Source organism: Leptidea sinapis, chromosome 33, assembly GCF_905404315.1.
Source record: "Leptidea sinapis chromosome 33, ilLepSina1.1, whole genome shotgun sequence".
Classification (NCBI taxonomy): domain Eukaryota; kingdom Metazoa; phylum Arthropoda; class Insecta; order Lepidoptera; family Pieridae; genus Leptidea; species Leptidea sinapis.
The window spans coordinates 4,367,179-4,379,867 of NC_066297.1; the positions used below are offsets into that span (position 1 = coordinate 4,367,179).

At 32.6% G+C, this 12,689-nt stretch overlaps 1 long non-coding RNA gene across 1 annotated transcript; it reads left to right on the forward strand.

Annotated features, from left to right (window-relative positions):
* The first annotated feature begins 5,959 nt into the window (after nt 1-5,959).
* Nucleotides 5,960-10,778, forward strand: LOC126974667 (uncharacterized). Its single transcript, XR_007731558.1, has 3 exons — nt 5,960-7,520; nt 8,427-8,612; nt 9,601-10,778. It is a non-coding gene; the product is annotated as an uncharacterized LOC126974667 (long non-coding RNA).
* The last annotated feature ends 1,911 nt before the right edge of the window (nt 10,779-12,689 follow it).

Consider the following 12,689-nt stretch of genomic DNA (forward strand, 5'->3'; position numbering starts at 1 on the left):
ATCACAAATTATCTGGTGTCAAGCATTTTGATTATGTCTCACAGAAATGTGAGAAAAATATTAATATTCTTCGCTCATTGTCTGGTGTCTGGTGGGGAGCTCACCCCGTCACTCAAAAATTACTATACAATGCCATCATTCGCACTCATTTAGATTATGGCACTATTTTCTTAATCCCAGCAAACAAAGCAGGTCTAAATAAATTGGACAGAATTCAGGCTAAATGTTTACGTATAGTATTGGGAGCTATGAAATCCAGCCCTATTAATGCAATGCAAGTAGAATGTGTGGATCCTCCCCTCTCACTACGTAGACAATTCCTTGCCAATAAATTTTTCTTTAAACTAGCGGGCTGCCGAGCTCATCCCTTACTCCAAAAATCAGAACAATTAGCTGTTTTATACAATGATAATAATATTGTACCTGAAGACAAAAGACCTTGCGTTATAGATAGTTACCTTTTATTTTCTCAGCTCTCTAACCCTCTCTTTCAATATTCTAAATTGCCTTTATTTTCTATGCCTTTCAATGCTCTTACTTTCCAACCCTCAGTAATTTTAGACTTAGGTGTTGATAAGTTTTCTATAGAAGCAAATAAAACTTTTTCTCATATAATGGACTCAGATTTTCGACATTGGTATAAAATCTACACGGATGCTTCAAAAACAGACATGAGTCCGGTTGGGGCTGCAGTATGGATTCCCTCAACAAGAATTATACTGAGTTATAGCTGCACACTTCTGTGTTTACAGGGGAATCAATCGCCATTCTTGAAGCTATTCTATTTGTTAAGTCTCACAACATGAACAATTCTATTATCCTTTCAGACTCTAAAAGTTGCCTCCAATCAATTCTCTCAAATCCGTTTAAGACAAAAAGTCAGTTTCCCATCATTCTCAAAATAAGAGAAACTTTGAAAGAATGCTATGAACTCAAAATTAACATAGTTTTAGCTTGGATTCCAGGTCACATGGGCATCTCTGGTAATGAAAATGCAGATGCCTGTGCTAGATCAGCTGCTCATTCAGGTTCCTTTCAGTATTCAGAAATATTCACTCATGACTTGTGCTCTACCCTGAAACCCAAGATGTATGAGAGTTGGTCAAACATTTGGCAAGTTTCCAAAACTTTAAAAGGCAAATTTTATGGAGAACTCCAACCAGAAATTCCTCAAAAACCTTGGTTCTCAAAATGTAGGATTCATAATAAAACAATAATCTCAACTATATGCCGCTTACGTTTAAACCATGCCTGCACTCCAGTCTTTCTAGCAAAACTTAGAATTAGGGATCATTCTCTATGTGATTGTGGCCTTGATGAGGGAAACATGGATCATTTATTCTTTAGTTGTCCCTTAATGCAATCTTCTCTGCACAATTATATACCCGCTGAAGTCCCCCGTCCAACCTCCGTTAAATGTCTCCTCTCCCTAGTTTACACTCCTTTTGTAAATATTTTGTGTAAATATATTAAAATAAATAAGATTAAGTAGTAAATATTATTTAGTACTTATATTAATTAATTATTTAAGTATTTCTATTTGTGTATGTCATTTATAGTCTTACAAGCATGTATATTATTTGTTTCAGATATTATTAGAAAATTAAACTTTATGTAATCTGAACACCGATTATTACCGTTAAACTTAGAAGACACATACTCAAAGCTTGGTAGTCTAATCTAACGTGATTCTGGCAAATCTGTGGTATATCTTCCACAGAAGCCACAGTAGGAAGAATAGAATAGAATAGATATGAATATAACAAATAACAATTTATTATTTACTAAATTGCTACGATACTATTATAATATGCTACTAATAACTATTTAGCTATACTACTTAGTACCTAAAACTAAACTATTGTCTACCTCTTTAACTATATATAAAAATAATTACAATAATACTAAAATATATTAAACTAGGTACTGTATTTACATACGTAATGCAGGTAACACATTTACCCATAAATAATATATAATTATTAAAATTTACCTAAGTAGAAGTGCTAAAATATATACAAATTAAATTACAATATCAAGTACGTCAATTTAAATACGTCAGTGCATTAATGCAAACGGTCGTGTTTCTGAACAGTGAATATTTTGTAACTACCTACAATGGTTTTAACAAAGTGTGATAAATGTAAGAGAAATATTACCAAAAAAGTGCCTGGCTTGGTATGCAGTAGGTGTAATGTAACGGTACATGCAGACCCAGCATGTGCTAAGCTACCAAATAAACAGCTTAGTACTCTTCGCAACTCAACGAGCATCGAGTGGAGCTGCGATGACTGTATGAAGAACGTAGCACGCAGATCGTCTTTCATAACACCTGAAGACGATTGTGAGGAGACAGAATCGGTAACAGATCACGTAATAAATACCCAACTTGACACGCAAAAGCTAATCCAGGATATAAGCCGTGAACTGAAAAAAACATTCAGAGAGGAATTTGGAAGCCTTGAAACATCTATTGAGTTTCTGAGTGATCAACTATGTACCATTGAGCAATCCTTAAAGAAACAGGATGTCAAAATAAAAGAACTTGAGAATAAAAACCTCGATCTTCAAAATAGAAATAAGAACCTAGAACTAAGAGTAACTGTTTTGGAGCAGGAGACAAAAAGTTTTCATCAAAAGTCGTTAACAAGTACCTTAGAAATAGCAGGCTTACCTCAAACATCTGTAAAAGATATAGGTAAAGTGATAGAAACGCTTGCAACGAAATTGAATACCAACGTGAATGATATTATGTCCTCCCAACGCTTGCCCGGCCCTAAAGATCGTCCGTGTACATTTCTTGTAGAAATGAAATCTAAAGCAGCCCAAAGACAGTGGATCGATGCAGGGAAAGAGAAACGTCTCACGGTAGGTGGACTCTTGCCAGAATCACCAAAAAAGCAGCAGAAAATCGAGTCTATATTAGAGAGGCCCTAACAAAATATTTAAAAACGCTGTTATACAATACCAAAACCCAATTAAGTAAAATTGCCCAGTTTATTTGGTGTAAGGAAGGCAAGATTTGTGTAAGAAAAGGCCCAAATAGTAAAATCTACTATGTACGCACTGAAAAGGATATAGATCATATACAAAAACAGCTGTAACCTTCTAATATCACATTATAAAGTATTATTCTAAACAGGTACCTATAATACAGGTACATTATAATATCTTACTGTTATTATTTCTTAGTAGAATTTAAATTACTTAGTAAATAAATAATACTCTAATGGCAATAAAAATTAAAGAAATCTTAGATTGTAATAATATAAATAATTACTTTCTACAACTACCACCTAAAAGTCACGCATTGTTTACTTGTATACATTTTAATATACGTTCTATAATAAAGAATTTCACCAAACTCCAACAAGTGATTAGCACTTGTAATTATACTATAGATTTGATAGTTTTATCCGAAGTTGGCATTTCAGAAAGTATTGTGAATTTATATAATTTAACGGGTTATAATATGTATGCCCAATTACGAGATAAAAAACGGGGAGGCGGTATAATTATTTATGTAAAGAATTACCTTAAGTTTACACTAACACCTCACAAAACTTTTATGTTTGAAAACTTAACAGGTATAATAAAGTTACCCACCGATGTAAACGTAGTTATATGTGCAATCTACAAACCTCCGTGTAAAAATAAAAACCTTTTTGTAAATGAACTTAGCAGGTACATCTCACGGTATGACTCTAAAACAAATAATATATTACTTATCGGCGATACAAACATAGACCTAAAAGACCAATCATCCCATAAAGATTACTACTTGGATGCACTTAGTGAGTACGGATTGATGTATGGTATTTCAAATTACACGAGAATAGAAACAAAACTAAATAAGGTCACCAAATCTTGTATAGATCATATTTTCGCGCGGTTCCCCACATTAGATCCGTACTCGGCGGTGCTTGACGAGGTACTGGCGGATCATCGAGGTATTGTATTTACATGCATTAATAACTCGTCACCAACGAGACGTACACAGGATGCTACCAAAAAGATTACTATTGATCAAAATATTTTTCACAAAGAAATGAGTAGGGTTGACTGGGAACAGACTAACTTAATAAATACGCCAGACAATATATTGGCTTATATCAAAAAGTCGTTTCTAGCAGCCAGAGAGGTTGCAAGAAATTATAAATTAATAAAATACAAAAAAAATAAAACTCAATCAAACACAGCTCCTTGGATAGATGGAAACGTAAATCGTATTTGCGAAAAAAAAACAAGTTATATAGGCTTTGGATAAAGAGTAGTTATGATCCCTTAATCAGACTACGATATAATAAAACCAGAAACAAACTCCATAAATTAATGGAATCCAAACGTGACGCATATTATTTAAAAGAAATAAAGAAAAATTTTAAAGATATAAAAAAAAACTACAAAATTATTAATCAAATGCTAGGGCGGACAAATTTAACCATTGACGAAGTGATACTAAAGGCATTCGAAGGCCAGGGCCTTTCCGTTAAACAGATAGCTGATAACTTTGCGAATGGATTTGAAAAATCAGTAAAAAATATAATTCCAAATTGCAAACTAAAACTTGATGATGCAAGTACGTATCGCAAGCCCTTAAATACTACAATGTTATTCCAAAAGGTCTCCAAAGACGATGTTAGTAAAGTAATTAAGAAATTACACTCAAATAAGGCACCTGGACTAGATGGTATTAAAGTAAGTGAACTTAAACTAGCTAACCAATATCTGGCCCTACCAATTGCAAATTTAATAAACTGTAGCGTCGAAACAGGCGATTTTCCTAATGACCTCAAAATAGGTTGTGTAAGACCAGTGTACAAAAAGGGTCATCACGAAAATTATACGAACTACAGGCCAATTACTTTACTTTCTGCAATTGACAAAATCATAGAAAGAATCGTGAGTGATCAGGTTCATCAATTCTATCAAAAGAAAGAGGTAATTAGTAGCAATCAATTTGGGTTTCAAGCGGGTAAAAGTGCAACAGACCTCCTATGTTCTTTCACTGACGAGGTAAATGCTCACTTAAACAAGAAAAAATTTGTACTGGCCCTATTTATTGACTTTTCGCGGGCATTTGAAACATTGCAGCATGAACAACTAATCCAAAATCTAGATGATTGTGGAATCAGGGGTCCGTTACTAAAGTGGTGCAAAAATTATCTCACAAATCGTACATTTACTGTTAAAGTACAAAATACATACAGTGACCCCAAAATGGTGACTGAGGGAACGGCTCAAGGATCAGTCCTGGGTCCCCTACACTTTTTATCGTATGTGAACGATTTGGGAAACTGCCTAAAATACAGCACGTGTTACCAATTTGCAGATGACACTTGCCTTATTGTGTCAAGTAAAGATATCCATAGAGCATGTGAAGATCTTCAGTCTGACTTGGACACGATAACTAAATGGTGTCATGATGCTGGTTTAGTACTAAACATTAGTAAAACTAAGCTCATGATTATCAAATCACCCTACATCAAGCACCCTACACCAAAATCTATTATTTCACACAATCATAACTGTCTGCATGGGCCAGGAACCTGTAGGTGTCCTTCAATTGATATAGTGGATACACATAAATACCTTGGCCTAGTAATTGATTCAAAATTCAACTGGAGCTACCACATCGAACACATTAGCAATAAGTTACGCCAGTTCCTAGGAAATATAAAAATATTAAAAATAGAATTCCCTTTAAAGTAAAAATTATGCTTTATAATTCATTAGCGGAATCCTATACTCAATATGGCCTAACAAGCTATGGCCGTACATATTCCTCATATCTAAAGCAAATATACAATCTTCAATTAAAAATTTTAAAAAATACATTATCTGCAAATGTTTCGAAAATTAAAACAAAACGAAAATGAAATATTTAAACATTGCAATATCTTGCCCATTTATCATAAAGTTAAGCAAATGCTATTGAGCCAATACTTTTTTAATGAAAAAATAAAATTGCAAAAGATAGAACACCCTATACAAACAAGAGCCATAACACAGAACCGGTTGTCGATTCTCCGGGCCTGCAACGTGTACGGCGAACGAACTGCCGATTACCTAATACCTCGCTTGCTAAATAAGCTGCCCTTCAGTGAGCGGCAAAATTTAAATACTAAAAACATTAATTATAGAATAAAGGATTACCTATTACATAAATTATAGCAGCTAAGAGAATTTGAACCTGCTAAGTCATATTTATAAGTTATATTTATTCGTTTTTAAGTCTTTTAAAATATTTTCACTGTGTTCATTTAATTTATAGCATAAGTTATTGTTGAGTTGTGACGTATTATTAAGTGTTATTAGCATTAGTTGTTAACCTTTGTGGTTTTTTTTAGATGCTAATTTGACCTAGTTTTATATCGGTATATGTAATATGATAAATAAAAAAAAAAGTATCAATAGTGAATAGACTGAACCATGTCCATAACTAGTAAATATTATACTCAAGAGTCTAGAGGCAGAAGCCTCGGACAATTCAATAATCAATACATATGTTACACTTTTTACGAATCTTTTAGTGGAAAGAATAAATTCGTAGATTGCCAGGAAGCAATCTCTATTTGATAAAAGTTGCGGAAGAGAGAGCGGGATATTATCTGATGATTTATAAATGCTAAGTAGATGATCAATTAGTACAATCCTATCAAGTATAAAACTACGGCATTCGAAGAAAATGTGGTGAGGACTTTGGGGTTCGTTGGAATTACAGAAGTTGCAATTTGGAGATGGGATAAGGTTTACCCGATGAAGATGAACATTAAATAGACAATGGCCCAGACGTAAGCGACACAAAACCGTATAAAATTTTCTGTTATGGTGTTGGTTACCTCTGCAAAACCAAGGGATACCAATTGAATTATTAATTTCAGCATACCATTTACCCTTTGTTTCAATAGTTTGATACCAATGTTGTTTAAAGTTTTCTGTAATTTCCTCCTTAATACAGATTAGAAGATCAGATTGTGGAGGCGAAATCTGTTTATTAGAAAAAGGTATAGTTGAAGAGTTGTTTGTGATGGATTTGGCAAGGAAATCAGCTTTTTCGTTACCTATAACACCAATATGTGAAGGTGTCCAAAAAAATACTATATTTTTTGAAAAGGATAATTGAAAGTATTTTTCTCGAATTTCGTGAATGATGTAATTTGTTTTAGAATCGAGTCCAGGATTATCTAAAGCTTGTAAAACACTCATGCTATCAGTGACTATAATCCATTTATTAGAGACTTGCTTTTGGATATAATTCAGAGCTTCTAATATTGCCGAAGACTCTGCTGAGAAAATACTGAATTTTTCAGTTAACTTGTACCCTAAGCCTCTCTATGCAGTCACATCATAGAAAGCAGTTGCCGCTGCCTCACTGTTTTTTGCACCATCAGTGTAGATTTGTTGATACCCCACAAAGTCTGATAAACCATTGAAGACATCCTCTCTATATTTTAATTTGTGGTGTATGACTATCTCTATAAGGCAATACTTACTTAAATAAGAACCATTATAACAAGGTAAGAGTACACTATTATAAATAATTATCATAGTTCGCTTTGTAATTAAGAATTTTATCAATATCTTGGACCAGAAAAGAACAATGATTTAAATGAAAGGCATGAATTCATTTTAAGAGCAAAGGGTGTCTGGTATAGGATAACAAGTTTAGAACAAACTTGTACTTGAGATATTTAAACCTCAGACTAAGTGGTGGTATATTTGCTTCAACCTGCATAGAAATGATGGGTGTTGAAATCATGGCACCCATGATAACCCGTAAACATCTATATTGGACTTTATTTAGTTTTTCCACTAGTAATGATTTATGAGCATAACACAAATATCCATATTCAAAATGGCTCCGTACTAAACTTTTGTAAAGTGTTAATAGTATTTTTGGATCAGATCCCCAATATATACCTGCTAAAGATTTGAGTATATTATAGGCTTTTAAAGCCCTATTTGTTAGATAATAAATATATTTATCCCAGTTAAAATTAGATTGAAAAATGACTCCTAAAAATTTTGTGGTTTTATCTTTTGGAATTTATTGATTATTATAATAAATGTTGATTGGCTTGGTTAGAAATGCATGAAATGCAATAACTTTGCTTTTAGCAGGACTGATATCCAAATTAAGAAAGTTAAAATATGAATTTAAGTTTTTAAGGGCATTGTTAAGTACACTATATTAGTACTTGAAAAGTAAACCACTAAATCATCAGCAAATTGAAGATTAGTAACTTCAGAGCCAAGTTCAAGATTCAGTCTATATATGTATAAAACAAAGAGAAGGGGACTTAAAATTCCACCTTGACTTTCACCTTTATGTGAATATCTTGAACTGATCAATTTATTATTATATTTAACAAAAATTTCTCTGCCGTTTAGAAAATTAAAAATCCATTCTATTATTTTTCCAGGAAATTGGAGTGAACTTAAAATGGATGAAAGAATATGCAAATTTACATTGTTGAAGGCACCAATTATGTCAAGGAAAACAGCTACTAAGACTTTGTTGTTCTGAAAAGCATCATCAATATCCAAATATAAATGGCTTAGACTCTCTCTGGCAGAGTGACCACGGCGAAATCCAAACTGATTGCTTGGTAATATGCTATTATGTTCAACATAAAATTCAATCCTTTGTTTTAATAATTGTTCAAAAATTTTTACAACACAAGATGATAAAGTAATTGGGCGATAAGAATCTGCCTCATTAGGGTTTTTGTCCAGTTTAAGTATTGGTACTAAACAATCAACTTTCCATTCGCGAGGTATGGTGTTAAATTTCCAGAGTAAATTAATAATTACCAAAAAAAATTTGTAAGTTTGATGTATCTAACAACTGTAACATTTTATATGATATGCCATCAAGTCCACAAGCAGTATTCTTTCTTGATTTCAAAACTGCCTGTAATTCAACTATTGTAAAGCTATCAGTCAGATACGAATTAGAGGGCAATGACTTAAGGCTACTATTTGAGATAGAAGTGTTCTCTACTGTATCAGGTGTGTATTTGTGAAGAAAATTTGTAACCCAATCATCATTAATGAATTGTTTTCTTGTATTATAAGTTTTATTAAATTTTCGCATTTTTTCCCACACTCTACTCATAGGAACCAAACGACAAAGTTTTACAAAAGTGTTCCCAAGCCAGTCGACACTCATTCTTTAATACAACTTTTTTCAAAGCTTGGGCCTTTTTGAATGAAATGTAATTTTGTAAAGTAGGGTATGTTTTGAATATAACATAGGCATGTTTGCAGTCATCAACAGCTTTTGAACATTTTGCATTCCACCAAGGTAAAGGCAAGAATATTTTCTTACTTTTATCATGGGGAATATTTTTACTATTTAGATTATTATTGTTAATTCTTGATTTAGGCAATGAATTTTTAACAGTAGAAAGTAAAGTAACACAAAATTGATTATATGAATTTAATGGATCATTTGGATCCACTACAAATCTTCTAACTGGTTAATATTTTCTTTGTACATAGGCCAATCTACCAATTTTGGATTGAAATGATTAGGGATGATTTGAGATGACTTTGGTAAATGACTAATATAATCAAATGTATATTCTGTTACAGTGGGAAGATGATATCCACCCAAAGGGGAATCATAGACCTTCCATTCACAAGATAAAAGTAATGAAGAGGATACCATTGTCAAATCAAGACCATTCGGCCGCCAACTGTAGTGGGACTTCCATCATTCAAAAGTGACAAGTCATTCTCCTCCATGACATCTAAGATATCTTTACCACGAGTGTCTGTGCTTCCACAACCCCAAAGAGTATTATGTGCATTAAAATCACCACCTATTATCATTGGACCAGGAATGGACTTTATTAAGTTATTCAACTTTGATTGTGTAAAACTAGGAGTGGAACGTGGAGGACTATAGAAGCTTACTATTGATATTAATTTGTATTTGTATAACAATATTTTGTATTGAATCATCATATGAAGTAATTACATTTTGAAATTGAATAGTGCCAAGTCATTCTCCTCCATGACATCTAAGATATCTCTACCACGAGTGTCTGTGCTTCCACAACCCCAAAGAGTATTATGTGCATTAAAATCACCAGCTATTATCATTGGACCAGGAATGGACTTTATTAAGTTATTCAACTTTGATTTTGTAAAACTAGGAGTGGAACGTGGAGGACTATAGAAGCTTACTATTGATATTAATTTGTGGTTAATTTGTATAACAATATTTTGTATTGAATCATCATATGAAGTAATTACAGTTTGAAAATGAATACTATTATGAACTATAACAGCCACACCATTATGAGCATTACCACAGTCATTTCTCACAATGGTATAGCCTTTTATACTAAGTTTCATAGAAGATTTTAACCAGGTCTCTGAAATTAAAGCTATGTGAATTTGTTTATCACTAAGAAATTTCTTGAAAACATTTTTATTATGCATAATGCTTTGAGCATTCCACTGCATAATATTGAGGGTGTTGAAATTGAATTTGAAGTGAAAAAAAATGTTTTTCAGTAAATTCTTAGTCAATAAAAAAATACTTAGAGAGTCTGATATGTTAGGTGTTATTGTTTTTTAATGTTGCATGTAAAATATCTGTAATATTTTGACTATTGCCATATTTTCTGTTTTATTTAATGATATTATTCTGATTAACGATTCTGTTATCAAATTAATTACTTTCTTGTCTGAAAGTAATTTAGAGATATCTAGTGGATTTTTATTTAAGCTGGGGAAATTACTTTCATTAAATAATGATGAGTAAGGTCTTGAAATAAATTTGTTTTTATTTTCTGTGATTTTTTGTTGTTTTACAGGGCATTTCCCCGAAATAGCAATATGGTCCCCTTTGCAGTGAACACATACTGCTTTTTCTTCACTGATGGTGCAAGTTTTGAAAGAATGTCCATCACCACAAACACCTTTCAGCATTTTTACAAAATTTGGCAAGATGTCCATACCTTAAACATCGGTAACACTGCTTCACAGGAGGTACATATGGCAATACCGGCAATCTCCACATCTTCAGATAGACATAGTCTGGAAGAGAAGTGGAGCTTGCAAATGTGATTGCAACTGTCTTAGTAGGCAATAAAAATGTATTGTTAAATCTCTCACGCTTCATTATGCGTCTGACACTAATAATTTTTTTTGTGCTTAATGCTAGCGCTTTAAAAATATTTTTGTTAGACATATCAATTGGTACAGAGGTTATCACTCTAGTCAATTCAGTGGATGAAGCTGGGATTGATGCGATAATGTCTTGTTCTTTAAATAATGAAGAGTTATCTAAAAATGCATTAGCTAAGTTGGCTTTATCAAAGATTACACCGATTTTAAATTTGTTAATTCTTTTTGAATATTTAATTCCCTTCACAAAACGTTGGAAACAACTGCTCAGGCTTAGCATATCGCGTGTTCCGATAGGTTTTTTTTCCTCTTTACTTTGGATGAATATGATAAGTTCATAACCTGCCGCGTTATCTTCTGGATATCTTCTATTATAATCAGTCACCATGTATGGTTTATATTTGGTGGCTTCATTTTCTATTTCATTATCCTCTTCACTAGAAGAGAACAAACGGAGTTCCTCATCAGGAGGTTTCTCCTTTTTCTTTCGCTTAGACATGGCGCGAAAGTTAGCGCCAAAACTTAAAAAAACTTACGAAACACCTAGCCAATTACTATTAAATATCTTAAAAATTGAAAGAATAGTCAGAACTATAAAAATATGTACAATAATTTCAAAAAGTAATAAAGAAATATAATTTAAAATTAATGAAGAAAATAAATACCGCCCTCACGCTTCGAAGCTTCCCGCGCTCTCCACAAGAGCTTGTGACAAGATCGAGAATCTTTTTTTTAAATAAATAAATGGTATTCAATTTTTAAAACCAAGGAGTTTTCAATTAAAAAGATTTTAATATGACAGGAACAGTGGAAATATTCCATTCCCGATACTTTTAGTGCAGCCTATGTACGATAGATCGCAGTATACAGTAGATATGGCTGCTTCAAATCAAAAATATTTTATTACCCAATAATAGTTATTTTTTAAAAATAATATCCGCAGTTATGCTTCTTTTGCACACCGTAATAAAGCGACGATGCCGTGACCGACATCAGGTCCAGAGATAATGTAACCCGTAACCAACGAGAATTTAAACACTATAACCGGATAAGTAGTACTTATACATATTGGCAAAGAGTTCAATTTTCAAAATAGAAGCTTATTTTTATAAGTATTGTTTGCAAGAAGCCACTAACCAGTAGGTAATTTTAAAAACTTTCGTAGTCACCTTCGCATGTGACTCTAATCCGTTCCATTAGGAACCGCATGGTAGCAATAATTAGAGCCCGGAGGGAAAAATGAGATACTGTTACTATAATACAAACTTATTAATTTTGTTTTTACGTCATTGCTTCTAACATACAGATTCATCCTACACTTAATAATATACCTTTTTAACAAAACATCATAAATAAAGAAATGTTATCATTTTTAAATGAAAAGTTAGTACCAGCTATTCGTTAAGCGATACTCTATACTTCATACCAATTGCAATTAATAATAGTATTTTTTATCATTTGTGAGAAAAAATAATATAATGTCATTGAACAGAAACAATAGAAGTGTTTCGATTTTTTTGAAGAGAAGAGTGCATATGTCTTGT